The sequence below is a fragment of the Lactuca sativa genome, chromosome 2, assembly GCF_002870075.4.
Source record: "Lactuca sativa cultivar Salinas chromosome 2, Lsat_Salinas_v11, whole genome shotgun sequence".
In the NCBI taxonomy this organism is placed as follows: Eukaryota; Viridiplantae; Streptophyta; class Magnoliopsida; order Asterales; family Asteraceae; genus Lactuca; species Lactuca sativa.
Window position 1 is genome coordinate 65558932 of NC_056624.2, and position 18210 is coordinate 65577141.

At 37.6% G+C, this 18210-nt stretch overlaps 1 non-coding gene across 1 annotated transcript; it reads right to left on the bottom strand.

Annotated features, from left to right (window-relative positions):
- Positions 1–12817: 12817 nt before the first annotated feature.
- LOC111888938 (small nucleolar RNA R71) lies at positions 12818–12924 on the bottom strand. Its single transcript, XR_002849367.1, has one exon. It is a non-coding gene; the product is annotated as a small nucleolar RNA R71 (small nucleolar RNA).
- Between the last annotated feature and the right edge of the window lie 5286 nt (positions 12925–18210).

The window sequence follows — 18210 nt, forward strand, 5'->3', positions numbered from 1 at the left end:
AGGAAAGGACACTGCAGAAACCCTAGAAGACGACAATCAACCGAAGCATACTCCGTAGATTTCCCCGGGAGACCCTTCGCACCTCGCACATCAGGTTCGTGAACCCAGAAGATAGAACTCATGAGACTGACCGCTATAATCAGGTATATGCATAAGGGTGGCATATAATTGAGATAAAAAAGATTTAAGGTGTGTGCTTCCTCCCTATTCCCTGGTCCTCGTTGGGTTGTGGGTTTGGGGTGGAGTCGCACAGCTGAACGTCCCACCGACCTCAATTGTATACTGCTCGCATACACCCGGTATTGTGGTTAGCCTAAGCATGAGCTCTACCACGAACCTCTTCGCAAAACACTTCCACCCTAATCCATAAAATAGGAGCCGGAGTCAAGAGAATCACTATGGGTTGAGCTGTTAAAGTTCCGAGTGAGAAGACTCTATACTCACTAGATTTGACCTAGACCGAGAAAACCCATAACCTTCGAAAGACTAGTCGCAGTATATGCTCACACTGCTCAGGCACCTCGTCCACCTCGTTATAGACGAGTGGTGCCTATCATCCTCCATACTCTCGCATGGAGGAAACCGTCGTCACCCTTTAGACGATAAAACACATTCTCCGAAGAGGACACTAGGATACCGAGGACCACAGAATAACCTTTGCAGCCAAGAATATTTGGTCAAGTGTAAAAGTAGCTGTGTTAGATCTCATGACCCGGATCCCGAAGAGATCATAGGCTTGACACCAGCCCTGGTGTTAGTCGAAGGGTTATTCCCTGCCTTAGTTAGCAGTCCTCACTGCTGAGGCATATGTTATTCCCTGATGTCGTTTGCTTTCCTCAATAATCAAATTCAATATTTTGTTAATGATAGCAATTTAAGGGAAAACTACTTTTTACCACATTACACTGACCAGTCTTGGTAGAAGGCCGTTTTTATTAAAGAAAATATAGGATTTTCTGGAAAGAACACTAATGCGCTGAAAACACTTAAACTACTACTTTATAAAGTTATTTGACTAAATGACACAAAATACTTATGAACTCACCAGCATTTGTAAAAATGCTGATACTCGCTTTTCAAATAACTTGTATTCTCGGGTCAGCAATTAGACAGGTACCCCCGGAGCTGTTGATGAAGATGGCTTAGTACCTTGCTGCACTTTATAAATTTTGCTTGTATTACTTTGTTACTATGTAATGTAACCATGTAAAATTATTACTATTAATGCAATGTATTGTTTTACTTTGATTACTATGTTCATGTGTTGTGATAGTTGACATGATGTCATCCACCCCAGAGCGTTTCCGCCGTTCCAGTTTTGGGGTGTGACAGAGCTTCTCGGCCAAACGCCGATACCCTAATCACACACCAAAAGGAGCATCACCGCAATGAAAATTAATTGATCTCATATTAAACTGAACCACACTCTTTATCTGCTCCAACAACCCAACTAAGCTATCCATTATCAACACTCAGACTCACCCCCAATCAGACAATAACAGACAAGCAAACCCTCAACCTGGGATCTTAACACTTAGGGTCTAATAAAAAGCATGCCTTACAGATGCTATCACAACTAAGACAAATAAGAATCGAAGGGAAGGTCCAACAACTAAGTAGAAGAACTGCCAACTCAAATATCAATCCTCGGGACCCGGAAAGTCCCCTGATGACCATCGGGTAACTACCAAGCTAAGGGTGAAGGAGGGAGCACCTTACTAAGAAAAGGAGAATGAGCTCTAATGTGGCCTTCCTAATCGCAATGAAAAAAAATACGTACACTCCACCTGCAGTCTCTTCCAAAATGACACTCCTTGCCACATCGACGACATGCAACAGATATGCGCCTCTGTCCAACTGATCCCGAACTCTGGCTGGCAGACTTGAACCACTTTGCTCCAGTCTAGGACTGATCCGGAGCCTGACACTGCTCCCTCACTTGCATCTCTATCTCAATATCTCACCTTCTCGTAGCTTCTTGAAGCTCAGCGAGAGAACCATAGCGCTGGATGAACACTAACTATCGAATATCAGTCTTAAGCATGCTCAAATATCGAGTCATCTGAACCTGCTCTGAAAGCGGTGAACTCAGGACTGAACAAATCCCTCTCTGTGAACATCTTGGTGATCTCCGTCACCGACTCGATCGCCTGTCTCAGATCCAGGTACTCCCGGACCAGTCTCTCCCTCTCTACCAGGGGAACATTCCTTGCATGGAACATCTCCGAGAATAGCTCCAAATTCATCACGGCCCTCTGCTCAAGAGTATAACAACTAGTCACCAGTCTTCACCAATATCTTGCTCCCAACCTGAGAAAGTTCAGAGCGCTCTTGACCTTTTGGTCATCTGAACAAGAACATGTGAAGAAACAAGCCTCCATGTTAGAAAGCCATCTCATCGCCACAATCGAGTCTGAGACCCCATCAAACTCTGGGGGACTCGTACGATTGATGTCCCAATACTGTAGATCTCTCTCTCCCCGAGCCCGAATGGTACCAACATTAGCGGTGGCTACAACAACAACAACCTCAGAAAGTGTAGTATATCGGTCATCAAAGCATTCTATTATGGTTGCCTTTACAGAATTAACCAGTTCTAGTATCTGCCCCCGAACAAAAGAAACAACTTCTTCATGAATGATCTCCCTGACATGGTCCTCAGCCAATGCTGGCTCATCCTGGTCATCTGCTCCCAATCCTAATCTGGATCCAGCCTCAAATTGTCTCATAATCGCCATACTAAAAATAAACCAGGGAAATATCAGACAAAATGCATATAACATCAGGGGAACCAATGTCACGAAATGCTAGGGTTAGTGACTTCCCTGATATGCGTACGGGTCATATGCTTCCAGTAGTATGGGCCCATACTACTTCCACACCTACCCGTTTTAGTCTCATAAGATCATCACAACAACCCTAACCATACCCACAAAATAGTCATACACTCTATCCTCTCATCCTAGAAGAAGTCTATACATTACACAACTGGTCAACAGACCCCACACAACTCATCCTTGAAGCTTCCACCAACCATGCAACACTCGTGTATGCTAATCATACATAACATTGAACCCTATAGACAGTCGAATATCTAATTCCACCCTAAGCCCTTCATCAAACAAGAACATGAAATAAGGTTGAACCAAAAATTCCCAGGCTATAGAATCTTAGTTATGTACAACTATGTTGTATACACTAAGCAACTATAGTAATGATGTAAATTTCATAAAAGAAGAACCCTAGGCTATCATGCATCATATAATCAGGAAATTTTACCATGTAATTCCTGAAGATCCCTAGCCTATCACTAGCATGCTTTTCTAACAAACATGTATCGGTAAGTTCAAAACTCAAAAAATACAAGTACATGTATTTTGAGAACCACTCTCTTGTTCGGGCTCTGGTTGACTATATACACCACATCTTCTTGAAAAATCAAATTTAAGTCAAGGTTCATGTTCTCGATCCCAAGCCAACAATCAAACAAGAACATGACAAGAAACCGAGCCCATGTCCATAACCCAAATATTTCATTGTAACTTCTTTTTCAAAAACATTTTGCAAAAACTCTCGGATCCTAGTTCGAGACTGGATTAACGCAAGTGTTCCATCAATTCACCAAAACCTGGGTTCTGATACCAACTTATAATGTGCCATTTTCACAACCAAATTTTTTCATTTTTATTAAGATAAAACTTCCCAATTTATTAGTCCATTAATTAAGAAAAATATTTATTATGAGTTACATTTATTAAATTAAAGTCGGAGTATTGTAGAAAAAAAGAACTTCAGTGTTGTTGATGAGTGTGTACAGTCTCACCTTCGCCTTCCAGAAATAACTGATGATACCTGAAGCCATAAACAACTGGGTAAGCATAAAGTTTAGTGAGTTTCCCCCAAAATGCCACCATATAAACAGATCATATATACAATCAAACATGTCGGGTCCAGTCAACCATCGGGTTGGAATACCCTAGGCCCAGTCACCCCAGGTTGGAAGGCCAATATACAACAGGTACAATCAGCCATCGAGCTGGAATATCTAGGGTTTGTTGGCCTACCGCCTCAACCCTACCGCTCTTCCCGAGCCTCTATGCCTACGGCTTACATCCAGCCCGTACTAGGTATCTTGGCCTACCGCACAAAGCAGGACCCCATCAACCCAACCAAACACAATATTATAACAACCCGATATTTCGAATCAATGTAATGACATGAAAAGTCAAGAAATTGTAATCTCTTTTGACATAATGAAATTAGTGTCAAAAATAAAATGTTCAAAAGTCTCTATTGGGTTGCCTAAAATGATAGTTATCGTGTCAACGTTTTCAGAAATATAAAGAACACTAAAATCTGAGTTATAACGAAGAAGATATGACTAATCGAAAATTTGTGTCAAAACCGATAAAACACTAACAAACATACAAAGTGAAATTTCAATAAAATACTTTTAGCCTTAGGTATCTAAACTAAAGTCGTAGATTATACTAAACCGTGAGCGTTCAAAAAAACAATGCCAAAATCCGACTTTGTATGAGGAAGTTACGATTTTTCTAAGTTTCGGGATAGCGGTAGACAGCTAAAAACTCGAAATAGAGATCGGGGGATTTTTGGCTGAAACAACCTAAATAAGAATCGAAGATCTCAACAATAGTAGCACAACGGTAAAAAGTATGAAGAAAACGGACATCGGATGAAGAAGTTATGGATTTCTAACGGACGTTTCCTGTCCTGGCCTGTCAAAAATATAATATTAAAAATAAAGTCAAAATTAGCCGACGGAGTCTAAACGAGAGTTGTAGAGCATAATCTCACCTATGCGTGGATATAAAGAATGTTGAAAATGGAGCTAGTACGCAGAAGTTACAGATTTTACAAGTTCGGGACACAAAACTCGAGGCTGTCAGGCAACTCACGACGTGAGCCACCCATACTCACGACGTGAACCTGTGACTGATGGGTTCTAGAGCCTATCAACGAGTTGTCAAGTCTACGAGAGGAGGCAGGTTGAGCTCACAACGTGAGTCACCCAAACTCACGACGTGAACCCTCATATTTCACACATATAAATAAAAACCAATGGTTTAGGGTTTAGGTGCTCAATTCTCTTCTCTCTCATGACAAAGCTTTGCGTTTTAACCCCTGAAGCCATCCCGAAGCCCCGGTCTTCACATCTAAGTCCCAAAGGAAGGTTTTACACACCCGAGATTCCCGAGAAATCCGTTTTCTCCTGTCGGAGTTCTGCTCGGTTTTCCTCTCACCTTCTTCAATCAATCAAGTGAGTTCATACCCCTATAAATACGTTTTCAAATGCTTGTAAATGCTTTAATACACTTTTAACCGGGGTGGACGGGGGGGGGGGGGGGGGGGGGGAATACAAGTAAGCACACGATTATCCTCGGGTGAATAACATAAATCTTTTACTATACTTTTTGTTATAATCAATCATATGTGATTTATAACTAGCATACGAAACGTTCTCATACAACATATCACGATAACACTTTGTCCATTTTGAAATGAAACATGTTGTTATATAAATATCAAACACTTTATTTATATTTTGAGTATAAATGTTCAACGATGTTATTACAAATGTTATACTTTACGTACAAAGTCGACACTACACTAGGGTTACCATACAAACGTAATACACTTTTGGAAAATCCTATAATAGGTATAGTTTACAAGGAAATCTTGAGATTTTACATACTATGAGTACTATATCAAGAAAATACTTTCATATACAAGAACAAATGGACTTTTCATACGTAAATCTAATTGATACTAAGCTTTGTGAGACGTTCAACTTCACGTACTTTCAAGTATGCCGTTAAAGTCCTATATTATATACCATAATCTCTTGTAGGGAGAGCATGATACTTGTGTATAGATCTATACGGGATTGACAATCCTGCACCTAAATTGTTAGCTATAGTTAGACCGGCAGGTCTGGGGTGACGAACGTCATAACATTCCAACGTCTGAATAACGTTGTTACAGGCAGCCTATGAACTCATGGAAAAATATTGGATTTTTCAGAAGTAAACTCATTGATTTATACCAAACTTAAAAATTTTATACATAAATGCTTATGAACTCACCAATTTAGTTGTTGACACTCTTTCAAAACTATTTGTATTTCTCAGGGATTCAGTAATACAGGTAGACTTCAGTTTTTGGAGAAGTGACACTAAGTCGTCAGTTTAAAACTCAATTTGTCATCATATTGTAATTTGTTTTGAACAAGTATCATTCAACAATGTAAATTTTAAATTATATATATGATAGTTGTTTTACTTTCTTTGCTATGTATTTAATTGTTACGATACTACATGAAGTCATCTGCCCCCGAACGATTCCGCCGTTCTGGTTTGGGGGTGTGACAAATATGTCGACATATAAACAATTAGGATCAAGTAGGTACATCATACAGGAAAACAAAAATCATACAACTCACTACTGCCTACTAATCCTCTCACAACATACAGTTCCACTACCAACTTACCCCCATCGAATTTATAACCATAAGTAACCATATGTGAGATAGCCACCCGAACAAATGGTCCTACTCTAGAGCCACAACCAAACAAGGAACAAGCAAGAGAGTGTATACCAAGAGTTTTTAAGCTATCCTACATGACTACTAGCATTCCCTATGGGCACTCCATAGATGATAACTAGCAAGCACAAATAACATACAGTTCTATAGGTTATTACCACATAGCAATATACTCAATACCAGGAGACATAACTAATTGAACTCTACATCATAGCAACATACTCAATACCAGAACACAAATCTAATAGATCACTACAGCATAGCAACATACTAAATATCAACAATCTAAGTAATGCATGGCCGTAAATACTCAGAGGTGAGATAGTCACCCGGACAGGTGATCCTACTCTAGAACCACAACCAAACAAGGAATAGGTAAGAGAGCTTAGATCAAGAGTCCTTAGTCTATCTTACATGACTATATATAGTCCCAAGGGAATCCCTTTATTAGCAGATAACCAAAACTAGTGGGCCAACATTGGTGCCTTCGACCCACGGGTACAATAAGGCGAAACTTACCTCGATATACGTGTAGATAACCACTGTAGTAATGAAGGACTCTACCAACTTCAACTCACTTCCAAACACCTACAGAAAGATACTTGAGTCAATAATCGATCACAAGTCATAGTCACTTGCAACAGTGACCACCTCACTTGAAATGACGATTAGGGTTAAGTAAGAACACTTAACCCATTAAGTACTTAATCACTTAGGGGTATGACTAGTTAAGGTTTGACTTAGTCATTCTCAGGTGAAGTAATAATCCAATCAATGGCCCAAAATACGAGCATGATCATTGTCCAAAATAGAGCTCCCCGATTCTAGGGTTAGGGTCTGAGAGGGTATCGAGTGTTATATGAGATGAAGGGATGGGATGGGTGACGGGTTTAATCTCCCGTCTCTAATTCCAAACTTAAGTACACATTTGACACTTCCAGCCCCTCCAGCCACTAACATTTCTGATTAGGCCCATTATTTACCAAACAACCCTTGGTCACGAAATTCTTTACATTTTAAGTCCAATTGATACAGTTTAGACTCCAAATTCCTGAAATTATAACATTTAACTCCCCTAGCTAACACTGATCAAATATTACTGCCCTAGGGCTAAAATAAGATAAAATATAAAATACATCTTGGGGTTTTAGGGCTATTATTTTTTTATTTTTTATTTAATTTTATTTATTTATTTAATTTTAAACGAAATGTTACAATGGAATAGAGGTTTGATCACCTTGAGAAGAAAATAAAAGCTATTACTGTGTTGGTTGTTGGCCTCGTCGTCATCATGTGTGTGTTCATGATTCTCATGCTCCACTTCATGATCAACAAGTGAATCACATGGGTTGTAGTTGTGTTTCTAATTTTCGTATATATTATTAGGCTATGGTTGTTTAGGTAGTGCTAATGCTAATCTAATGGTGGTTGTAATGCGAATATTTTGATATATTTTGAATTCATATGTGACTACAACAACCATTTTGTTAAGATATGGCTACATATGGTAATCGAAATTAAGTCATGATAACATCAGACATGTTTGGCTTATAATATAAATTTCTTGTGTTCATTGTTTGACTTAGTTAATGGTAATTAACTTTTTTTTTGGTGAGCCCTCTGTGACTACTATTAGTTAGCTCAAACCAAGGGGTAATTTATTCATTTCCTATTTAAAAGTATTTTATATCCTTACTCGACAGATCCTTGGAAATATATCCATTTCCTTTGCTATGTTCTTGTTTTTGTCTTTGGAATTCCAAAGCAAAAATGGTGAAATGTTCTTGTGGATGTCTTGCCATTGTAAGAATGTCTTCCACTCCGACCAACCCCGGAAGACCCTTTTATCCTTGTCCCAATAAGGTACATTTTTCTTTCTTTATTTGTACACTATAGCCTTAATTCATATCCGCTTTTCAGATCTCAATCCTTCACTCATAATTTTTTTTTATTATGAGGGACCCCATAGTGGATTTATATTTAGGTAGAAGAAGAAGAGAGTAAGAATATGAGTGTTGAAGCAGTGATGATTGTAGGTTTGGTTAGGTAAAAAAAGAAGATTGAATATGAGATTTGGAAGTTGGAGATGTGTTTAGTTGTTAGTTGGGTTGTTTTTTTGGCATAATTGTTTACAAGTTGTTAGGGTTTGCTTATGTTATTTTGTTTTTAATGGAAAATAGTCGATTGTCCATGTAATTTTCTTTTACTTTAATAAAAAAATAAGTGTTATGTTTGATTGGTACTTTAGTTGGTGTTAGCGAAGTTGGAAATGGTACATATGCAAATGTGTGCTTTAAAAAAGCTTCTACTTGGATAAATGGAACCACATACAACTAAATTAATATGTAAAATTCACCCCAATACCATGTACGTCCATAAAGAACATGAAATCATAACCACATATAAACCAATAGCATTACAAATGTTTGTCTAGCAACGATATGTAGTACATAACACCAAACATCCAAACTTATTTCGAAATATTACGATTTCATGAAAATATAACAAGTAAATCATGAAAGAAAGTCATTGTTGGTTTCTTAGTCAACTTCTATTGGCTTGTTACCATTCTTGCCTTCCCCATCCTTATCCTCAATCATTGTAGCTAGTTTTTTCTTGACAATTCTTTCAGACATTTTTCTCTTCATAATTCCCTCCTTACCTTTGTCCTTTGCTATTACATTTTCACATTGTTTTGTTCCACTAGTTCCTTCCCCATCTTTACCACTTATTATCTTTGTTTTCTATACATTGAGTTTTTTTTGCCTTTTGCAGTTGAGGACATGTTACCTTGTTGTCTTACATGCTTGCATACACTACACAAAATTTTTTCCCAACCTTTGACACAATATGTTTTGCACCCCATTCACTTGGATCCTTTATTCTATTCACTTTACCTGATACTGTTCTCCTTAATAGTGTCAAAGGTGGTACAAAGTCAGTAGATGGCCACATATTTCTACCATTCATCCCACACATTGAATACTTTGTAAGTCTTCCTATAAATTGTTGCATATTGCATTGCATCCACATAACTTCCAATATCTCTATTAAGGAGGAGATAGTTGCAACTAAATATACACATCCATAACCATTTAGTTACCACACTCTACATGATCAAGTCTTCTTGTCTAGATCCAGAACATAAGGCTCTATCAAGTTTCTTGTTTTAAGCTGGCTTAAACCAGTTGGGACAACCTGCCGATACATGTTGACATTGTATTCACGTTAGTATATACTAATAGTAGTCAATTTAAAATAGAAAATATAAACATAATACATTTGAGCTCTTTTGAACTCATTAAGTAGTTTTGTAATAGTTGCATATGGTTTATATTTAGGTCATGAACTACCTTTGATGTTCAAACTGAATTTTATGTCCATAACATACAACCTAATTTCTTCTAAAATTGTGATTATTGGTTTTTTCTTGCATCTTTAATCACGTTTTAAAGCTCTTAGATAGTCTATTTTCCACTACATCACACATCCTACCCTCTTGAAAGAAAGGTCTACACCATGATTTTGGGTTCTTTTCCATAAGGTAGTCACATGCTATAGGATTAAAAAGTTGAATTTCCTTCATGTCTGCATTGAATAAAGGCTCAGTGGATGCCTTGAATGCCTTCTAAAACATCCTCTCATAGTGTATACCGGTGAAATTTTTCTTGAAGTTGGAGAGAATATGCCTTGCACACTATATGTGCTTAGCAGTAGGCACTATCTCTTTCATAGCCTCCAACAACCAACATAAAGGTAATGTGTTTTAAAAGACAATCCACTTTAGTATACATGAAGTAGGATGGTAAGTGACATACCTTATGTTGATCTAGCATCAAGTTAATACCAATACCATTTGCTATTTCTAGGTCATCTTTAAGATTCTCTAAAAACCAATTCCAAATTTATTTGTTTTCCACACAAACAGCAGCCTATGCAATTGGAAAAATATGATTGTTAGTGATATTGCCATATTTATACATATTTTTAGGCAATATTTAAGTGAATTTATATATATATATATATATATATATATATATATATATATATTGGTCATTTACATAGAATAATGATACTTATAAGGTTAAATTACACTTTGCAGCAAAAAAGAAGGCATTTTGAAGAAAGGGACTAAAAGTGTTAAAGGATGAAATTTGGAAGTTGAAGACTTGAATGACAAGGAAAACACCCAAAAAGACATACTCACGACGTGAACAGTTGATGGTTCACGACGTGAGTGGAAAGAATTAGAAGATAAGCATCCGGGTGAAGGAATCCTTGACGATTACGATTACTTCGAGTTCACGATGTGAGTTTTATATGCTCACGACGTGAACAATGATTTTGGGGAAGATATATATATCCTTCTCCATTACGATTTGGGGAGACTTTGTTTGTCTTAGGGGATTCCTGTAGACGAAATTCAGAGGAAAAGAAGCTCTGGAAGTTGGTTTTAACACCAAGGAAGAAAGAGTTCATAATTTGTCTTATAGATTGGTACAATTAAACATGTTTTTGATTATAATATTTATTTGTTTAGCTGCTAATATGTACAGCTAAATCTAGCCGCTTCTGTTAGCTAGATGAAGCTGGAACTCATGGTTTTAATGCATTAGACTTAACTTTACTTATTGGTGATATGCTTGTGTTGATTGATTTTACCTAGCATGCTTGAATTGATCATTTGATTGCTTTGAATTCTTGTTCTGTGTAGTTAGTGAACACAAATCTGCATGAACTTGAATACCTAGTAATATAGTGAACACTAGTTTATTGGAGCTAAGATCAAACCAATCTTAGATTAGTAATTGAATCATTAAATCAAGCTGTGTTAGAGAACTCATATTATGACTGTAATTGTGTTTTGATTAATCAATCTTTCATAGCTCCAATCTTATTTAATAATTGATTATGTGTTAACTATTGTATGACCATAAATAGATTTACATGAATTGATTAATAATTAGTAGGTTTAGAACTAAATTGCTAATACTTCCTTAATTGGTCACCAACAGTAATAGTCACAGCTAATGTGTAAGCATTGAGTGAAAGCGGATTCGAACTAACAAAAGTGTTTGTTTATTAATTGAGTTTTTGTTAAAGGATTAAGTTCATCTAAACTTGCAAAATTAGATAAAAAAAACCCCCTTTTTAGTTTATTAATAGTTAGATCAATTTAGTAGTGAATAGATTAATTAAAAAACACCGTTCCCTGTGATCGACACCCAACTTACCAAACTATTCTGTAATTCGACTAGGTACACTGCCTAGGTGCATTTTAGTTAGTTAGTTAGTTAGGTTATAAATTATAAAATTAGTGGGTACTATCACCAAGTTTTTGGCGCTGTTGCCGGGGAACGGCTTAGTTAATTATTAGTTTGTTTGCCTTAAATTAATCGATCCTTTTTGTAGTGTAAAACCTGCAAGAAGTTACTTTTTCTGTTTTTTTTTATTTATTTATTTTTTGCATTACAGTATTTACGACGTGAACCTTTTAGATTCACGACATGAATTCTGTCTGCCTTAGTTTTGCTTATTTTAGTCCGTTTTTCTTAGTTCAGTATTACGTCTTTTTTTTTTTTTTTGTTTTTACAGGAGTTCTTGACTAGAGGCTCTAACACCCCTTTGGTGATGCCGCTTGAAGATCTCAAATCTGCAATTTACAAAAAGAATACACCTTTATAAGAATTCAAATCAGTGTTCTCAAAGAAATCAGGGAAGAAAACGGGGGAGTCAAGTTCATCCTCAAAGAACAAGAGCAAGCTTGAACAATTGGATCAAATACCCGTCCTAACCGAATCTGAATATGATACCGAGCCTAAATTTGAAGAACATACAAGTGAACCCGAGAACGAGCCAAGGAACGAGATGGAAAATATTGAAGAAATGTCCATGGGAGCTTACAAAAAGAGAATTCGAGATGATGTTGGTCCAGGCTTAGTACAACCTATAATCCCTGCCACTGCCATATATGAGCTGAAGGGACATATCCTCTCCGCACTAAAGGATATCCCATTCTATGGAAAGGATCATGAGGATGCGTTCAAGCACTTAGATGAAGTGAATGACATTGTTGATTACTTCAATGTCCCAAATGTTAACAGAGACACCGTCTTGCTAAGGATGCTTCTCGTTACCTTTAAAGGAGCTGCAAAGGATTGGTTAAAAGCACTCCCACCCGGTACAGTAACTACTTAGGCTCAAATACGTGAGCAGTTTCTAGACCAATTCTGTCCACCATCTAAGATTGCTAAACTTAAAAAGGCAATAGCCAATTTTGAGCAAAACCCGAGGGAGTCACTTTACGAAGCTTAGGAACGTTACAAAGGGTTGTTAAGGAATTGTCCTCAACATGACCTTAACATTCAACAAGAGGTGTCCATATTTTATGACGGGGTAAATGTGATGAAAAGCAACTCCTTGATTCTCAAGGACCACTTACAAAGAAAAATCAGGGCGAAGTTAAGGAATTAATTGAAGAATTCGCAAAACACTCTCGTGAATATCATAGTCCAAGGAATGAAGGCATTAAAGGAGTTGGGGTGCACAACCTGAACAGATGGCTGATGTGATGGCAATGCTTAACATTATGGAGAGGAGATTGACACAAATGGACCAATCAATTCATGCAATTAGAGTTGGTTGCAAAAGATGTAGTGGCCCACATTTGACAAAAGATTGCAACTTGGATGAATATGGGAACAAGAAAGCTCAAGTTTGCTATTCGAGTGGGGACCCAAGTATGATGAAGATTGGAGGAAACCAAAGAAAGAGTGTGTGACAACCCGAAATTTATTCTGTCATTTTTAACCCCTTTTCCGTTAATAAGCCTCGTTTTATTTAACTATCCATTAACTTTTGGACTGGTTAATTAATTTGGGACTTTTTAAATGACTTTATGAGGATTGAAATAAATTAGAAACACCACAATATTCCCTTAAAAATTTTAGTTTCAACCAAGTCAAGATACGGCCACTAAATCGGGTGCGACCAAAAGCCCCGTTTAACGGCAGTATCGGGTAGATTTCCACTGAGCCTCAACTCAAGCCCCTATATATGGGGGATTAAACTTCATTTCCACCCTTTTCACTCTCTCTCTAAAACTTGTTTTCGAGCCAAAAACGCCCGTTTCGAACCCCAAATGAGTAAGCAATCTACCCTAACTTGTTGTATAACTTAGTTAGCATGCAAATTTGTGTTTAAAACATCAATTAGGGGCCAATACATGCGTTTACGGCCCAAGAACTCTCTTGGACCGTGAACACCCTTAAGTGGGGTTTTTAAGCCCCAAAACCCCTCTAAACTACACCTAAGGCTTAGATATGAGTTGTGAACTTACACATTCGAGCTTAGAACACCTTGAACTTAAATTTTGGGGAGTAAACTTGAGTTTACTGCCCAAGAACGTGCTTGGGCCGTAAACTCCTCTTCATGGGGAGTAAACTCAAGTTCAAGTGTTAGAAATGCCCTCAAACACCTCCTATGGCCTTGGAAAATATCTAGGAGCAACCCCCATTGAAGTAAAGGCTTTAAACTTCAATTAAACCAAGGAAATAGGAGTTTACAGCCATAAACCCCCTAGGAAAGGTCCATGGGCCGTAAACTCCCAAAAGGTGGCCAAATGATGCCCTAACACCCCCATTTGACTTGGAAAAACACATAGGATTTTATTCTATACCATTTAAGATCTCAAAACACAAAAAGAACATGCATATAGGAGCTTACAGCCGTAAACTCCTTGTTTAGGGTCGTAAACTCCTCAAATGGTCCCTTTAGAGCCTTAAATCCATTCATATGCATTATATTTGGACCTAGCCTAATTCTACAAGTGATATAAGTCCTTGAAACATCCTAGAACACTCCCACCATGAGTTTACGGCCGTAAACTCATGGGGAGTTAGTCCCAGGGCCATGAAATCTATAAAGAGTTTACTCTTGAAGAGTAAACTCCCTATCTAAGCCATACACACCCTTAAATGTTACCCGGGATACTCTAAGCACTTAACCAAAGTGTTTTCCGCACTTTAGGATGCGTATACTTGTTAAATTAGTATTATATGTACTAATTGTATGTAAACATATGTTATCATATGGTAATAGGTCACTAAGTGTGTTCAAGTCTTTACTTGACACCGAGCACCCAACCGGCACCTTCATCGGATCCACTTACAACAGGTGAGTTCATACCCCTGAATTAACCTTTTAAATGTTTTTACATGTTTTATGGGGGGAATACAAGTTAAACATGCAGTTATCATATCAATCACATGTGATTGATAACCCGCATGCACAAGGATTTCCTACACTGTCAACTGTTTTACCAAGTATGATACTGTAAATGGTTTTCTAAAAATATCTTTGCTTGTTCAACTATTTACTTATATTGTTTTATCAAAGTTTCATTAAAAACTTACTCATGAAAGTTTTTCAAGGATTTCTAAAGGTTTTCAAACTTATTTTACAAAAGAATACCAAGTCGCGATTTTCTTAAGTACAACGGTTTTCCAAAGTTTTCATCAAAGATTTCTCCCATGTTTTTATACTCCTACTTTGTTAGAAACTACTGCTTCATTATACTTTTACTTAGTTAATACTCCTGCTTAGTTAAATGCTACTACTTTGTTAACGCTTTTACTTCGTGATACAATTTTACTTCATGATTCGCTTTTACTTCGTGATACGCTCCTACTACATGATACACTTATGCTTGTTAAACGCTTCTACTTCGAGAAATGTTATTACTTCGTAAACACTCCTACTTTATTACTGCTTCTACTTCACGAACCGCTCCTACTTCATTAATGCTACTACTTCGTAAACACTTATACTTTATTAACACTTTTACTTAGAGAAACGCGTCTACTTCATGAAACACTTCTATTTTGATAACGCTTCTACTTAGTTAAATGTATGCCTATACGTGTATAGTTATATATAATAATGTTTAAAGGACTTAGGAAGGCTAGTTCGCCCTATTTCCTTTTCCTCGTTTGGATGTGGTCTGGTGGGATCGGATATCCATCCGAAGGTCGTTTGATCATTAGTTATATATCATGTATACATGAATCTCTACTGCTAGTCCAGCACTTTCATCAGAATTCACCATTTGGGATACATCTTCAGGATGCTGCCTTCTCCGTTGTCTAGTTGGTAACCAGAGTCTCTTGTAGGGAGAGCGGACATTATGTGTATACATCTATATGGGATTGACACCCCTGCACCCTGACTGCTGGCTACAGTCCATGGCCTACCAAGCCAAGGGGTTACAAATTTCATATTTACACCGACGCTTGCAGGGCGTCAAGTACTCTAGTGTCAATTAGTATGGTTACGAGTATCTCCATGTTACCTTATAATTCATGGTCTTAAGGTAACGATATATAACACTGTATGCTGGAAACACACTCTTAGAATTACATTGTTTTAGACCTTGTCAGCTGTATGTTTCATTTGATACTGTCTGGGGTCTGTATTCACTGTTTTAGACCTTACTAGTTGTATCTTTCATTTGATACCATCTAGGGTCTGTGTCCCCTTTCGTTAGACTAAGCCAGGCTTACCGTTCATTCGATACACCCTTGGAGTCTATGATTTCTTTTGCCTTAGTCAGCAGTCTTCACTGCTGAGGCATATGTTATTTTCCCTGATATCCTCCTACTTTCTTTAAAATCAATATCATATTTTGATAATGATAGTGTTAAGGGAAAAACTACTTTTTACAACATAACTCTGTCCAGTCTTGGTAGAAGACTGCTTTTAATTAGAAAATATAGGATTGTCTGGAAAGGACTCTAATTCACTGTATACTCTAAAACTACTACTTATATAAAGTTATTTGGATAAAATGACACTAAATACTTATAAACTCACCAGCATTTGTAAAAATGCTGATACTCGCTTTCAAATAACTTGTATTCTCAGGTCAGCAATAGACAGGTACATCCCCGGAGCTTTAATGAAGACAGTTTAGTACAAAGTTGCACTTATATTATTACTTGTATTACTTTGATGTTTCTATGTAATGTAAACCATGTAAAACTATTACTATTAATGCAATGGTTGTTGTACTTTGATTACTATACTGCATATGTTGTGATCCTTGACATGACGTCATCCACCCCAGAACGTTTCCGCCGTTCCGGTTTTGGGGTGTGACAAAGTGGCTGCCCTATGATGAATACAAGAAGCAAAAGGAAGAAAAATATAGAAAAACTGGTATAGGCTTCTACCAAAAAGAACAACCACGAACTGAGAAGAAACCCGATCTAGAGACCATGCTAGTTAAGTTTATGGAAGCTTCAGAAAAGAGACACGAGGCTGTTGATTCCACTATTTATGAACAAAGAACTTTGATGAAGAATCAGCACGTGTTGATGATGGAACAACAGGCTTTAATAAAAAAATCAACAAGCCTCCATCAATAATCTTGAAGTGCAACTTGGTCAACTAACCACTTTGGTTCATGAGAAGATGTCCCCGAAATTTCCTGAAAAAAAGACCCAATCTCATGTAATGGCCATAGATACTGAAGAAGAGGCCATCTCTGAGTTCCTAGAAACATTAGAAGTGGAGCCACAACAGCCCGATCCAAAGCCAAAGAAGCCAAGACTCAAAAATGAAGAAGCTGCTGGAACACAGAGTTCACGACGTGAGCCCGCTATCCTCACATCGTGCGCTCTGTCTGAACAGAAAAATTCCGTCCCTATTTCAGCTTATCAACCACCTTTTCCATTTCCTTCCCGAGCTACCCTTAGTCCAGTGGAAAGAGAGCATATAGAGTTTATTAAGCATGTGAAGGGTATCCCGATTAATACTCCCTTTGTCGAGTCGTTATCCAAAATTCCCGAATATGAAAATTTTTTACAAGACTTGATAGACACTCGTCAGCAACTAAAGAAGAATTCCAAAGTTATTCTAAGTGAGCAAAGTGCAAGGGTTGTATTGGGAGACATACCTAAGAAGATGGGGGATCCTGGACACCTCACTCTTCCATGTGAGTTTGGGAACAACATGAAGATTTATGCTTTAGCCGATTCTGGGGCTAGCATAAATTTGATGCCTTATTCATTTTATCAGAAGTTGGATATTCAGAAGTTGAAGGCTACAAGAATGATTATTCACATGGCGAACCATTCAGTGACACAACCCAGGGGCATTGTGGAAGATATTTTAGTAAAAATTGGGAAATTCATTTTTCCAATAGACTTTGTGGTATTGGATATGAAAGAAGATCACAATTTACTGTTTATTTTGTCGCCCGTTACTTAACACTACTGGAGCCCCTGTTGATATACGCGAGTCTAAGCTCACCTTGAGGGTTAGAAATGAAAAAGAAATTTTTGGGATAGAATATGGCTTTCAAGGGGATCATGTGCAAGAAGAGGTGTTCAACATTGATGAAGACAATGAACTTGAAAAATTAGAGAAGCTCATGGAAGAAGAGATCAAGACAATCCATCAAGTCAAAAGAACAAAACCAAGAGCATCTGTTCCATATTTAGTTGAAGTCATTGCCTACACGAGTCCAATTTCTTAGGTGAGTAAGGAAGATGATGAGATGGCAAGTGATGAAGAGGAGGTTACTTCAAAAGTAACAACTCCAGTGGTGAAAGAAGAGAAGAATTCTATGGAGTGCAAGGAAGAAA